Here is a 17154-nt window from a genome sequence, read left to right on the forward strand (position 1 = left end):
CAACATGTTAGAATGATGTACAACAGGGGTAACATGTTAGAATGATGTACAACAGGGGTAACATGTTGGAATTATGTACAACAAGGGTAACAACATGTTAGAATGATGTACAACAGGGGTAACAACATGTTAGAATGATGTACAACAGGGGTAACAACATGTTAGAATGATGTACAACAGGGGTAACAACATGTTAGAATGATGTACAACAGGGGTAACAACATGTTAGAATGATGTACAACAGGGGTAACAACATGTTAGAATGATGTACAACAGGGGTAACAACATGTTAGAATGATGTACAACAGGGGTAACATGTTAGAATGATGTACAACAGGGGGGGTAACATGTTAGAATGATGTACAACAGGGGTAACAACATGTTAGAATGATGTACAACAGGGGTAACAGCATGTTAGAATGATGTACAACAGGGGTAACAACATGTTAGAATGATGTACAACAGGGGTAACAGCATGTTAGAATGATGTACAACAGGGGTAACAGCATGTTAGAATGATGTACAACAGGGGGGTCCAAACTACGGGGTCTTCAGTCTGGTCTGCAAGACCTCCTGACTTTAATAAGGAATTTTTCAAATTAAATTTAAATGTCTGTTACGAAACATTGATGATCAGTGCGAGTGAATTATGTCAATGACCAAGAATTGTACTTTGTAATGAAATTAGCAAAACATTAAATGGCACGATCCAAACAGCCCGGGGATCGAACCCAGGACCTTCTTATTGTGAGGCACAAGGACTAACCCCTGTGCCACATGCTGCCCTGTGTGTATATGTATATATATATGTTCATAAACGTGTGTGTATATATGAATGTATAAATATGTATATATATACACACACACATATATATATATATATATATATATATATATATACATACATGTATGTGTATATATATTTATGTGTAAATAAATACATACATACAGTACATATATACATACATATGTACTAGTGATGGGTTTGGCAACACCGATGCATCGGCGCATGCGTCCAGCTCATAGAGCAAAACCCTGTGTCGGTGCACGTACCGCTTTTAGAAAGTCACGTGACCGATCATGAGCTGTTTTGGTCACGTGACCGATACGCCAACTGTGTCGCCTCCTCTGTGCCCTGTGAGCGGCTCTTTTCTACAGCCCGAGAAATAATAACTAAGAAGAGAAATCGTCTAAAATGTAATACGTCGGAAAAACTTTTTTTTTTTTTTTTTTAATAAAAATGTGTAAAAAAATAAAATATAAAAAATTCCCAGTCCACAATCATCCACAACACGTTCTCTTAGATTTCCATGTTATGATACATGTTCACATTATTTATTGACTGTATCTAAAAAAGATACAAATATATTTTTATTTAAATGAAGATATGAAATAATCCTAAATGAAATACAATGACTTGGTTTATATTATTGTATATACTAGGGCAGGGGTCACCAACGCGGTGCCCGCGGTCACCAGGTAGCCCGTAAGGACCAGATCAGTCGCCCGCTGGCCTGTTCTAAAAATAGCTCAAAGAGCAGCACTTACCAGTGAGCTGCCTCTATTTTTTTAATTTTATTTATTTACTAGCAAGCTGGTCTCGCTTTGCTCGACATTTTTAATTCTAAAAGAGACAAAACTCAAATAGAATTTGAAAATCCAAGAAAATATTTTAAAGACTTGGTCTTCACTTGGAATAAGCGGTAGAAAATGGATGGATGGATGGGTCTTCACTTGTTTAAATAAATTCATTTATTTTTTACTTTGCTTCTTATTACTTTTAGAAATACAATTTTAGAGAAAAAATACAACCTTAAAAATGATTTCAGGATTTTTAAACAAATATACCTTTTTACCTTTTAAATTGCTTCCTCTTCTTTCCTGACAATTTAAATCAATGTTCAAGTAATTTTTTTTATTTTTTTTTATTGTAAAGAATAATAAATATTTTAGCTTCTGGTTTTTCGATGAAGAATATTTGTGAAATATTTCTTCAAACTTACTATGATTAAAATTCAAAAAAATTATTCTGGCAAATCTAGAAAATCTGTAGAATCAAATTTAAATCTTATTTCAAATTATTTTGAATGTCTTTTAAAATTGTTGTTCTGGAAAATCTAGAAGAAATACTGATTTGTCTTTGTTAGAAATATAGCTTGGTCCAATTTGTTAAATATTCTAACAAAGTGCAGATTGGATTTTAACCAATTTAAAACATGTCATCAAAATTCTAAAAATGATCTTAATCAGGAAAAATGACTAATGATGTTCCATAAATTCTTTTTTTAATTTTTTCAAAAAGATTCAAATTAGCTAGTTTTTCTCTTCTTTTTGTCGGTTGAATTTTGAATTTTAAAGAGTCGAAATTGAAGATAAACTATGTTTCAAAATGTTATTTTAATTTTTTTCGTGTTTTCTCCTCTTTTAAACCGTTCAATTAAGTGTTTTTTTCATCATTTATTCTCTACAAAAAACCTTCCGTAAAAGGAAAAAAAAATGTACGACGGAATGACAGACAGAAATACCCATTTTTTTTTACATATATAAATTTATTTAGTTATTCTTGTTTAAATCACACTTACGTGTAACTTACAAATGACAATATATTTATTTATTTAAGTGTGTATCAAACTGGTCGCCCTTCGCATTAATCAGTACCCAAGAAGTAGTTTTTGGTTTCAAAAAGGTTGGTGACCCCTGTACTAGGGCATCAAATCAGTGTCAGTTGAGTCGGTCCATAGGTTGCCTGTAGGGATTTTTAATGTCCAGCAGATGTCAGTATTTAGTGACACAGTATCGACACAGTATCAATACAGTTTTGCAATGTGTCGAAACGCTTCATGACGCCTCATCAACCCATCACTAATATGTACACTATATATATATATATATATATGTGTGTGTGTGTGTGTGTATACATACATATGTTACTTTACATGCAGTGGGCTTTTGGCCCCTGGCCAAATGTTTTTTCCCAATGCGGCCCCCAAGTCAACAAGTTAGTACACCCCTGCTCTATAACATGACTTCTTCAGTCTAGTGCAGGGGTGTCCTATTCTTAAAATAAAATAAATGTATTAGTAGTAACAGGCTAGTTCATTAATGACAAAACAATAGTAATAATAAAGTATTAATGCTGATTCATCAATGTACTTTTTAGTCACCATGCTCCTGTGTCGTGATGACACCTGCTACTTGTTCAGAGGAGTCTTGACTGGTGAAAAATGCTGCTTCAAAATACACCCCAAGATTATATTGCAGTGATTCAAATGCCAACTTTCTGTTTTTAACAAACACTCAAATCAAGAATATAAATTGTGGTAGTCGGTGACAGTTTCATGTTTAGTTTAAGCAGAGTGAAAAAATATTGGATTCACTCAATTGTGAGGGAAGAAATGATGCAATCATAGAAAACATTCCAACACACCACTTTTACTTTGTTGCACCACCTCTGGCTTTTATAAGAGCTTGCAAACAGAACGCATCACCCATCTTGCTCCACCTTTCTCTGATTGCTCTTTAATCCTCCACTTCCACCTCACATTTGACATTGGACTATTTTTGCAGGCCATGACGTTGATCTTCCTTTTGACACTTTTGGTCCTTTGCATAATCATGTAGAAACATGACCTCATCGTCCCCAAACGTGCTTTCCATCGCTGGAATAAGAGACGCAAAGTACCGTATTTTCCGCACTATTAGCCGCACCTAAAAACTACAAATTTACTCAAAAGCTGACAGTGTGGCTTATAACCCGGTGCGCTTTATATATGGATTAATATTAAGATTCATTTTCATAAAGTTTCGGTCTCGCAACTACGGTAAACAGCCGCCATCTTTTTTCCCCGTAGAAGAGGAAGTGCTTCTTCTTCTACGCAAGCAACCGCCAAGGTAAGCACCCGCCCCCATAGAAGAGGAAGCGCTTCTTCTTCTACTGTAAGCAACCACCCGCCCCCATAGAAGAAGAAGAAGAAGCGCGCGGATATTACGTTTCATTTCCTTTGTGTGTTTACATCTGTAAAGACCACAAAATGGCTCCTACTAAGCGACAGGTTTCCGGTTCATGAAAAGACGCAATCTCTCCATCCGCACACGGACTACTATTTCACAGCAACTGCCTAAAGACTTTCAAGAAAAGCTGGCTACTTTCCGTGCATATTGTAAAAACAAGATAGCTGAAAAAAAGATCCGGCCAGAGAACATTATCAACATGGACGAGGTTCCACTGACTTTTGATATTCCTGTGAACCGCACTGTGGATACAACGGGAGCACGTACGGTGAATATTCGCACCACAGGGAATGAGAAGTCATCCTTCACTGTGGTTCTAGCTTGCCATGCTAATGGCCAGAAACTTCCACCCATGGTGATATTCAAAAGGAAGACCTTGCCAAAAGAGACCTTTCCAGCCGGCGTCATCATAAAAGCTAACTCGAAGGGATGGATGGATGAAGAAAAGATGAGCGAGTGGTTAAGGTAAGTTTACGCGAAGAGGCCGGGTGGCTTTTTTCACGCAGCTCCGTCCATGTTGATATACGACTCCATGCGCGCCCACATCACGCTGGTTTTTAATATATTATTAAAGTTTGACTGACCTATCTGACTGTTTTTTTGACATTCCCTTTAGCGCAGTTAGATGCGGCTTATAACACGGGGCGGCTTATAGGTGGACAAAGTTTTGAAATATGCCGTTCATTGAAGGCGCGGCTTATAACCCAGGGCGGCTTATGGTGCGGAAAATACGGTAAACGTGAGCATTTATTGCAGATGTAATGGCAGCCATCTTTAGCGGACAAACGCTAAAGGAAATGGGATTGAAACACAGAAAAGCTCAAAGAAAGCCGTCATTAGCGCCTGACCATAAAGCACAAGGGACAGGGGAAGCAATGGTGGTCTATGGATGACTGGAGGAAAGTCCTACTCAGTGATCAATGCTCAATCTGGGGCTGGGACTTTTGTTTGCTTTTGACTCCAATGATATTTATGAAGACGACCGCCTGAAGAAAACATCTCCACACTCATTGATGACATGTCAGCTAATAATGGCCGTCATTACATCTGCAATAAATTCACAAGTGGCCCGTTTACGCAACCCTGTGAATTTATTGCAGATGTAACGACAGCCGTTATTAGCTGACATGTCATCAATGAGTGTGGAGATGTTTTCTTCAGGCGGTCGTCTTCATAAATCTCATTGCAAACAAAAGTTCCAGCATCATTCAGATTCACCATTCATCACTGAATGTGACTTTCATCCAGTCATCCATTGCTTTCCCTTACACCCTTGGAACCCTGTTTTTTTATCTTTACATGTTAATGGCAGCTTTAATTCAAGTTTTCTGTATTTAAATCCCGTTTCCTTTCAGCGTTTTCTAACCGTTCACTCGCAGACGCTGACTCCGGTATCCTTTTTTTTTTTTTTTCATTTTATTTTTAACTTGACTTTGACACATAGGGTGTATTGTGTACGCTTTTTCCATGTTGCAATGCATTCCTGGTCTTTTTTTAATTTTTCATTTAATTGTTATTGACATCCAGCATCAGACATTCCTATCCATTACATCATATTCACATAAATCATATCTATTGTCTGCCCTAAATGTCAAAATATTTTTGTTTATATCCCATCCATACCACCCCCCCCCCCCACCCCCCCCCCCCCCCCCCCCCCGGCCCGAAAAGAAAGAAACAACAACAAAAAACGAAGTAATATCTACAAATACATCAAGAGAAAAAATAAATAAATAAATAAAAACCAAAAAAGGAAATAATACATTAATAATAATAATAATCAAAAATAAAATAAAATATAAACAGACACATATATATATATATATATATATATATATATATATATATATATATATATATATATATATATTAGAGATGCGCGGATAGGCAATTATTTCATCCGCAACCGCATCACAAAAGTCGTCAACCATCCGCCATCCACCCGAACTAACATTTAATCAAAACCGCACCCGCCCGTTGTTATATATCTAATATAGACGATGCAAGGCATTAGTGAGGTTATAAAGCTTTTGCCTGTTAAAGAAAGGAGACTGATCCAATGCAGCAGAGACATTCAATGCGTGCCACGCTGTCACGGCCCAGACGCACACCAGTGCGCAATCATCTGGGAGCCGCGCTGAGCGCACCTCCAAGCGCGCTCGCGCCACTCAAACTGCTGCAGGCAGCTGCGTTCTATCTTGTTTTAACATCCTGTGGCACTCTTCTGGGATCACGGCGGACGAAACTGCTCATGCTCAGGGTGTTTGTGGAGGTTCGGGGTTTTGCACAAATGTGATGCACCATGTTAGATGTCCCGGTTTTGTGACTTGTCGTAGACATAAACAGCGTCGCAGCTCTTGCAAATCACGTAGCCAGCATTACTATCATCCTGATTTACAACCTCATAAAAACGAGTCCACGCTGAACTTTTCTGGCCTTTTTTTACCCTGGTCTTTAGTATTCCCTTTTTTAGTTTGTCGCGTACCACGTTTGCTGCCGGCGTTGCCATCTCTTTTTTTTTTTCTTCTTCTGTTGTGGCATATGCTGCAGGTGCCTGCTCGTTTTTCGTATGTGGGTAACAACATTTAACTATGTATATATATTTACCAATTGGTTTAACTGCCACCCGCCTGAATCTATTTAAAATCTAATTTTTTTTTATTTCAACAGCCCGACTCGACCCGCGGATAAAATCTAATTTTTTTTTATTTCAACCGCCCGACCCGCGGATAATCTGCGGACTCCGCGGTTGTGTCCGCAAACCGTGCATCTCTAATATATATATATATACCGTATTTTCCGCACCATAAGCCGCCCTGGGTTATAAGCCGCGCCTTCAATGAACGGCATATTTCAAAACTTTGTCCACCTATAAGCCGCCCCGTGTTATAAGCCGCATCTAACTGCGCTAAAGGAATGTCAAAAAAACAGTCAGATAGGTCAGTCAAACTTTAATAATATATTAAAAACCAGCGTGATGTGGGCGCGCATGGAGTCGTATATCAACATGGACGGAGCTGCGTGAAAAAAGCCACCCGGCCTCTTCGCGTAAACTTCCCTTAACCACTCGCTCATCTTTTCTTCATCCATCCATCCCTTCGAGTTAGCTTTTATGATGACGCCGGCTGGAAAGGTCTCTTTTGGCAAGGTCTTCCTTTTGAATATCACCATGGGTGGAAGTTTCTGGCCATTAGCATGGCAAGCTAGAACCACAGTGAAGGATGACTTCTCATTCCCTGTGGTGCGAATATTCACCGTACGTGCTCCCGTTGTATCCACAGTGCGGTTCACAGGAATATCAAAAGTCAGTGGAACCTCGTCCATGTTGATAATGTTCTCTGGCCGGATCTTTTTTTCAGCTATCTTGTTTTTACAATATGCACGGAAAGTAGCCAGCTTTTCTTGAAAGTCTTTAGGCAGTTGCTGTGAAATAGTAGTCCGTGTGCGGATGGAGAGATTGCGTCTTTTCATGAACCGGAAACCTGTCGCTTAGTAGGAGCCATTTTGTGGTCTTTACAGATGTAAACACACAAAGGAAATGAAACGTAATATCCGCGCGCTTCTTCTTCTTCTACGGGGGCGGGTGGTTGCTTACAGTAGAAGAAGAAGCGCTTCCTGTTCTATGGGGGCGGGTGCTTACCTTGGCGGTTGCTTGCGTAGAAGAAGAAGCACTTCCTCTTCTACGGGGAAAAAAGATGGCGGCTGTTTACCGTAGTTGCGAGACCGAAACTTTATGAAAATGAATCTTAATATTAATCCATATATAAAGCGCACCGGGTTATAAGCCGCACTGTCAGCTTTTGAGTAAATTTGTGGTTTTTAGGTGTGGCTAATAGTGCGGAAAATACGGTGTATATATATATATATATATATACATACATACATATATATACACATAAAGGGAGTAATCACTTTGTTTTCATCCATTTGTTCTTCATTTCTTTGTTGTGCATTTTCTCTTTTCAAGAAGTTCTGATGTTGTCCTTGGTCTACCAGTACGCGTGTCTTTGACAACCTTCCCACGTTGTTTGGACTTTCTCCACATTTTATTACCAGCTGACGGTCAACAATCCCCATCTTTTGCAACATTGGACCTCCTTGAAGAAGTGTGATCCTCCTCTCCTTTGTTCAATGGACATCTCTGGTGTTGGAGCCATGATTCGTGTCAATCCACCGGCCGCAACAGCTCTTCAAGGTGTGAACGCTCCTTTTTAACGGCAGACTAATGGACAGATTCGATCTGGCGCAGGGGTTAGCTTTGGAAATGAACTTTTTAACATCATTTTTTTCCTCATTTCAAAAATGTTTCACTCTGCTTGATCCAAAATTGAAACTGTTACTGACGGCCGCAACTTATTTCCTTGATTTCTTGTGGTGTTTTTAAGGCAGAACGTTGCCATTTGACATGGCTGTAGTTGTGTGTCATGTCTGTTGTGGTGTTTAGTTGCACTAGCTTAGCATGCATTGAGCTGTATTGGATTGTTTTGAACATTTTAACGCACAGCATGAATTCAAGTGGACTCGGTCCGCATCATTCATGGTTTCTGTATGCGACCCTTGCTGGGGAAAAGTTGGACTCCCCTGATTTGTTACCAAATAAACACTGGATCAACTAGTTTCTGATTGGCTTAAAGAGCTTGTTATTGTTTTTGTACTTTGACCTTGTTTCCTGTTAACCTCCTGTGTTTGTCAAGAAACATTTCAAGCTACACCTTTGTCCCTTTGTTCTAACTCTCACTGTACAAAGGACTCTGCAGCCACAACATTACTTTCAGTTTCACTTTGACTTGCCTTACTGTAAGAGCAGAATCATTTGTCAAGTAATGTTCAATTTGGAATTAAATAAATGGAACGATACATAGGACAAAGCCTGTGTGTGTGTGTGTGATATCGAACCGATACCATGTGACTACAGAGACAATGTTGCAAATGCCGAAAAACAGCACAAATGTTTCAGGCAAAGAAAAAATATATATACTTTATACAATATAAGATGACGTCAGCATAATAATACAACGACAGTTTATTTTGTTTTACTGTAGCAGATGGTCTTGAACGAGGTCTAATTGGGTATCTAAAGGTCATGTCCTGATGCTAATTCTTCTTCCAGTGAAAGTCTCCTCATTCTCCGTCTTCCTTCCAATCTCTTCACACCAGCAAAACTTTGCCTCTTGGAGCGGACAACTAACTAGAAACTTCTTCAGGTAGTTTTCATCACTCTTTAATCTTGACCAGCTAACTGCTATGAGATAACTGTCACCCTTAATTATGATGTATAATATTTGTGTTTCATAACATGATGTTTGTCATGAGGTCGTTATACTTTCTAGGGATGCCACCATTCATCGATTAAATCCATCAGAAAAATGCTTTGATTCATATTATATTGCTTCGATTAATCGTTTAATGAGTGCAACTCACAGAAATTGATCAATTACGACCACATAAAAGAAGGTAAAACCAGTTAAATAGATGGTAAAAGGTAAAGGAAAGTAATGCAACTAAAATAGAAGGTACAAGAAGCTAAGTAGAACAAGCTAAATATAAGGTAAATTAGAGGTGAACAAGTTAAATGGAAGGACAAATAAGTTAAATAGAAGGTAGAAGAAAAAAAGGTAAACAAGTTGAAAAGGTAATGGTAGTAGGGCTGCAGCTAGCGATTATTTTTCTATCGATTAATCTATAGATTATTTTTTTCGATTAATCGGTTAATCTATAGATTATTTTTTTCGATTAATCTATAGATTATTTTTCCTTTTACCGATTTTTTTTTATTTATTTAAAATGAAGAGGAAAAAATAAATGTAGGCCAGTTTTTTCAAAAGGCATGGCTTTTATTTACAAAAAAAAAAGTATGGCCACTAGTCAGTCAACATTGACAACAACATGACAAAATATTCCGTAACAATGTAAACATTTAAAACTTTTAACATTTAACAAAATTAAAAGTAGCTTATTTGCTTTTTAATGTGCAAATATAAAAGTAAACATCCAGTGCAAATCTTAATATTCTGGAATAGTATAAGCATTTCAAAAGTAAAAGTATTGCTTATTTTGCTTTAAAATGTGCAAAAATAAAGATAAACATCCAATACAAAAAAGTGCAAAACGGAAATATTCTGTAACAAGTGTAAACATTTCAACAAAAGTAAAAGTATTGCTTATTTGCTAAAATGTGCAAAAATAAAGCTAAACATCCAATACAAAAAAGTGTACAGTGTAAACATTTCAACAAAAGTAAAAGTATTGCTTATTTTGCTTAATAACACAACAATGATAGTATGATTAAAGTGAAAGTTAATTGTTGGTTTGTACATAGTATATGTAACTGTTAATGTTGTAAAAGGTATTTGCACAACTAATTAACGTTAGCGTTTGTGACACGTCTTGTGCCGTGGGGTTCTTTCAGGACCGACAGACTGAACGCCAGACGGCTTTGCCAGGTTTACAATCTTTTAATTTTACACAAAGTCTTTTCTCTTCCAACTGCGCGGATCGCGCACCTGGGCACGATTGCGGCGTCGCTCCCGGCGCGCCCCGCCTCGCCGCTCGCTCGCCGCCGCCGCCTCTCCACAGCGTTAAAGAGGAGCGCGTCTTTGTAAACACTGAACAGGCACGCCAAACGCGCCTCTCAGAGCGAAACGGTGCTTTAGTTTATGAATTTACAACGCAGATACAAATGACACATTCATGTTTTTGTGTAATAATGACAACGTATACGCACGCGGACGATTGACTTGTTGATGGTGATGGCAAGAACGCTGTCGGGGGTTTTCTTTTCAAATGTTCGTTCATAGCCGTTGTGCTGCTATGATAGGCCGTTTCCGCTCGACACAGTGTGCATACAACAACATTATTAGGCCGTTTATTGAAATACTCCCACACTTTTGACGACTTTTGACGTGCTTTTTTCCCCTCGCTCGCATCGTCTGCTTTGCGCTCCGCCATGACAGTAAAGTAGTGTGACGTAAATATGTGACGCGCCGACGCACAAAAACGGCGTCGACGTATTTACGTAACCGATGACGTCGACTACGTCGACGCGTCGTTTCAGCCTTAAATGGTAGGTAGGTCTTTATTGTCATTGCACAAGTACAACGAAACGTTGTTTTCAGCACAAACTTGTTCAAGATGAGACAAACAAACAGTGTACAGGGTTACAGAACAGGAACGCTGATGGGTCACCACAAGGCGCCCTGCGAAAGATGAGAAAAGGGTCAACTCTGGGGAAGGATGAGTAGAAAATACAATCCAGATTAGGCTCCTAAGGGGGCCCAGTCTGGAGTGGGAATAAACCTCCATAGCAAAGAACATATACATATTACAACATACATCTCCAGACTTGCAACAGAAGGGTGTCAGAGTTTGTAGGTGCCGAACCCCAAGATGCAGAGAAGGCGGAAGGCATTGTACGAGAAAACATGATTTAATTAAACACTAAGGCAAAACAACAAACGAAAGGGTAACAACAAAAGGTGCGCACAAGGCGGAGAACAAACTTGGTTATGAACTAAAATAGCACAGAGGCTAACTTTGGACAAGAAACAAAAACACTTACTGTGAGACGAAGGAACTAGGACATGAGCAGAGTGAAACCAAAAGTAGACAGAGCTACAACGACAAGTGTTAAGACAGGTAGTTATGAATATGACAATGACAATGACAATAATCCAGCCCTGACTGGAGGAGAAGGCAGGTTTAAATAGCAGCTGGCTGATTGACACCAGGTGTGGCCAGTTGCCAATCAGCCACAGCTGAGGGGAAGCAGCACTCAGGGAGACAATCAGGAAATGAAGACAAAATAAAAGCGCTGACAGGAAACTAAGACAAACACAGAGAAAAAACTAAAACACAGTCAAATTGTCAGGGACAAGCCTGACAAAGGGGGGTAGTGGGGGCTACGGTGGCAGGTTGCAGCTCTTCAGGCGCTGCCCATCCGTCCATCACCCCTAAGGGATTTGTGTCAAGGGCGTTGGCTGGGTGGGTGGGTATGTATGTGTGTGTGTAAGCCTGCCGCTTATTTGTGAGAAAGTCCTTCAGAGGCCTTCTGTGACCTTGCTCTCCTTTATACTTCCTGTTATTTTACTCAATTATAAACTTTGACAAAATACTATAAACATGTGTGTCAATAAAGTAAATGCAAACTATGAAACAAAAGAGTAAAATACTGAAAAGTAGGGTTAGGGTCTCAGTCAAATGACATCAAAAAATACTTTAATACACTGAAAGTGCAATTCTGTCTGTAAACTGTCGCTTTGAGTATAGTTTGGGCTGACAACAAATGACAATCGTTATGTATAAATTACAACATAAAATCTATAAACAGACTGAACATTTGATGATCAATTAACTCTTGTGTGGTGTTCATATTGTTGTTACTCAGCCAGTGTTTGTGGGTCTGATGGACCTCTTGCCTTTTGTGGCTTTTTATGCCTCACAATCAAACACTTTTGTGTTAAAATACTGAACAGATGTTTACCTTATCCCAAAAAACATCTGTAATGAAGTGCTTGGAGAGGCTGGTAAAGGAATACATTGTCTCCAGACTTCCCCCCACATTCGATCCATACCAGTTTGCTTATCGCCCTAACCGCTCCACAGAGGACGCCATCTCCTCTGCACTCCACCTGAGCTTAGAACATCTGGAAGGAGAGGACACACACGTGCGCATGTTGTTCCTGGACTTCAGCTCAGCATTCAACACCATCATCATGGTGCGCAAACCTTGGATTCAGTGCCCCCCCTTGCAACTGGCTGCTTGACTTCCTCACAGACAGACCCCAATCTGTGAGAGTGGGCAACAACACCTCCAGTGCCATCTCCCTGAGCACCGGCTCCCCCCAGGGCTGCGTCCTGAGTCCACTGCTGTTCACCTTGATGACTCATGACTGCTGTGAAGAACACGACAGTAGTGGGCCTCATCCGTGACAACAACCACATGGACTACAGGGAGGAGGTGAAACATGGTGCAGAACCAACAACCTGGTCCTGAATGTCAACAAGACCAAGGAGATCATGGTTGACCTCAGGAAGCACCAGTCCAGCCACGCTCCACTCTACATCAACGGCACAGCAGTGGAGATAGTAAGCAGCACCAAGTTCCTGGGGGTGCAGATAACTGAAAATATAACCTGCTCCCTACACACTTTTTGCGTGGGATGAAAAGAGCACAGCTCTCTCAGCACATTCTACAGAGGCACTATAGAGAGACACTGCATCTCTGTCTGGACTGGAGCCTGCAATGCCTCAGACTGGAAGTCTCTCCAGAGAGTGGTGAGGACGGCGGAAAAGATCATCAGGACTCCTCTTCCTCCTATCCAGGAGATGGCAAAAAGCCGCTGCCTGACCAGGGCTCAGACAATCTGCAGAGACTCCTCCCACCCCCACCAAGGACTGTTTTCACTGCTGGACTCTAGAAAGAGGTTCCGCAGCCTTCGTAGCAGAACCTCCAGGTTCTGTAACAGCTTCTTCCCTCAGGCCGTAAGACTCTTGAACGCATCATAATTAAATGATCCCCTCAATTTACCCCAAAAATGGATTAAGTGGCTGGAATATAAAGACAATACAACATACATCCATAAACGTGGATGCATATGCAAAAGTGCAATATATTTATCTGTACAGTAATCTATTTATTTACATCTACACCTTATTGCTCTTTTATCCTGCACTACCATGAACTAATGCAACAACATTTTATTCTTATCTGTACTGTAAAGTTCACATTTCAATGACAATAAAAGGAAGTCAAAGTCTAAGTTTCACGTCATCCTTCAGTGTTTGCCAGTAAATAATTCATCTATGCCCTAAATTGTCTCTTTGTCCCGCTTGGTTTAGTCATGTGATTCTGACGGTAAGAAGGACTTGGCAACCACAACCATGCTTTACCTTTTACTGTGTAAGACCTCTCATAAGGACAAGCGGTAGAAAATTGATGGATGGATGGATGGATAGTATTCTAAAGACTGAAACCAAGAGAGGAGATTTTTACTTTGACTTTCGTTTCACGTCATCCTTCAGTGTTTACCAGGAAATACTTCAGCTACGCCCTAAATGATCTCTTTCTTTGTTCTTGTTTTTATTCATGTGATTCTGATGTAAAAAGGAGTTGGCAACCACAACCATGCTTTACCTTTTACTGTGTAAGACCTCTCATAAGGACAAGCGGTAGCAAATGGATGGATGGATGGACGTGTCATAAGAGCAGTATTTTTGTGCACAATACAGGAGACATTTTGTCAGCAGATGGAAGCAAATAAATGTACCGATACATAAAAGGACAAAACCTGTGTGTGTGATATCGATTTGATAACAATTTGCTACAGGGACAGTATTGCTGATACCACAAGTATTTCAGGCAAACAAAAAATGTGTGTCATCAACGCATTTTTACAATATTTTATACATTATTTGCAAAATATAGTCAATGGTGCAAAATAACTAAAAGAAAACATATTATTGTTTCCTATTTACATCATTGGCGTTTGCCCCCGTCCCTGTAAACAATGTAACAATATATAAATATAGAGAATATAAAAAATATAAATATAGAGAATATAAATATAGAACATATAAATATAGAGAATATAAATATATAAGTATAGAAAATATATAAGTATATAAATATAGAGAATATAAATATATAAGTATAGAAAATATAAATATAGAACATATAAATATAGAGAATATAAATATATAAGTATAGAAAATAGAAATATATAAGTATAGAAAATATATAAGTATATAAATATAGAGAATATAAATATATAAGTATAGAAAATAGAAATATAGAGGATAGAAATAGCAAAGTATCATGCAGCTATACCGACACTTCCTGGTATTGGCCATATCTGCGTCTGCGTTGCCAGACGTACGATAATCTGTGTAATTTTATGACTATTTCAGACCCTCATTGAAACAATCCATCCATTTTCTACCGTTTATTCCCTTCTGGGTCGCGGGGGGGCGCTTGGAGCCTATCTCAGCTACAATCGGGCGGAAGGCGGCGTGTATTGAAACAATCGTTAAAATAAATGCAATAACACAATAATTGTAAGTGTTCGACACATGGCTATTAGCAAACACAAACATGATATTAGCAAACACAAACATGATATTAGCAAACACAAACATGACATTAGCAAACACAAACATGACATTAGCAAACACAAACATGACATTAGCAAACACAAACATGACATTAGCAAACACAAACATGACATTAGCAAACACAAACATGATATTAGCAAACACAAACATGACATTAGCAAACACAAACATGATATTAGCAAACACAAACATGATATTAGCAAACACAAACATGATATTAGCAAACACAAACATGACATTAGCAAACACAAACATGATATTAGCAAACACAAACATGACATTAGCAAACAAACATGATATTAGCAAACACAAACATGACATTAGCAAACACAAACATGATATTAGCAAACACAAACATGACATTAGCAAACAAACATGACATTAGCAAACACAAACATGATATTAGCAAACACAAACATGATATTAGCAAACACAAACATGACATTAGCAAACACAAACATGATATTAGCAAACACAAACATGACATTAGCAAACACAAACATGATATTAGCAAACACAAACATGACATTAGCAAACAAACATGATATTAGCAAACACAAACATGATATTAGCAAACACAAACATGACATTAGCAAACACAAACATGATATTAGCAAACACAAACATGACATTAGCAAACAAACATGACATTAGCAAACACAAACATGATATTAGCAAACACAAACATGATATTAGCAAACACAAACATGATATTAGCAAACACAAACATGATACTAGCAAACACAAACATGATATTAGCAAACACAAACATGACATTAGCAAACACAAACATGATATTAGCAAACACAAACATGACATTAGCAAACAAACATGACATTAGCAAACACAAACATGATATTAGCAAACACAAACATGATATTAGCAAACACAAACATGATATTAGCAAACACAAACATGACATTAGCAAACAAACATGACATTAGCAAACACAAACATGATATTAGCAAACACAAACATGATATTAGCAAACACAAACATGATATTAGCAAACACAAACATGATATTAGCAAACACAAACATGACATTAGCAAACACAAACATGATATTAGCAAACACAAACATGATATTAGCAAACACAAACATGATATTAGCAAACACAAACATGACATTAGCAAACACAAACATGATATTAGCAAACACAAACATGACATTAGCAAACAAACATGATATTAGCAAACACAAACATGACATTAGCAAACACAAACATGATATTAGCAAACACAAACATGACATTAGCAAACAAACATGACATTAGCAAACACAAACATGATATTAGCAAACACAAACATGATATTAGCAAACACAAACATGACATTAGCAAACACAAACATGATATTAGCAAACACAAACATGACATTAGCAAACAAACATGACATTAGCAAACACAAACATGATATTAGCAAACACAAACATGATATTAGCAAACACAAACATGACATTAGCAAACAAACATGACATTAGCAAACACAAACATGATACTAGCAAACACAAACATGATATTAGCAAATACAAACATGATATTAGCAAACACAAACATATTAGCAAACACAAACATGATATTAGCAAACACAAACATGATATTAGCAAACACAAACATGACATTAGCAAACAAACATGACATTAGCAAACACAAACATGATACTAGCAAACACAAACATGATATTAGCAAACACAAACATGATATTAGCAAACACAAACATGACATTAGCAAACACAAACATGACATTAGCAAACACAAACATGATATTAGCAAACACAAACATGATATTAGCAAACACAAACTCACGTGACTCTTTACAGACTGGTGGGGAGCTTCTTTTGCCGACATTATGGGTTTATTAAGAGATAAACCTGCATTAAAAGTATTCTGTGGTAATGTTTGTACTGTAACGGGTGGTCTGGCGCAAGGTTTAATTTGGTATGTACGATAATATTCCTCAAAACATGGCAATATAAGCGTCTGTTGCGATAATGTGTCATTTCCCATCTGGCAACTTCATGTGCTGGGACTAT

The sequence above is a fragment of the Nerophis lumbriciformis genome, linkage group LG22 (genome assembly GCF_033978685.3).
Source record: "Nerophis lumbriciformis linkage group LG22, RoL_Nlum_v2.1, whole genome shotgun sequence".
Taxonomy (NCBI): Eukaryota; Metazoa; Chordata; class Actinopteri; order Syngnathiformes; family Syngnathidae; genus Nerophis; species Nerophis lumbriciformis.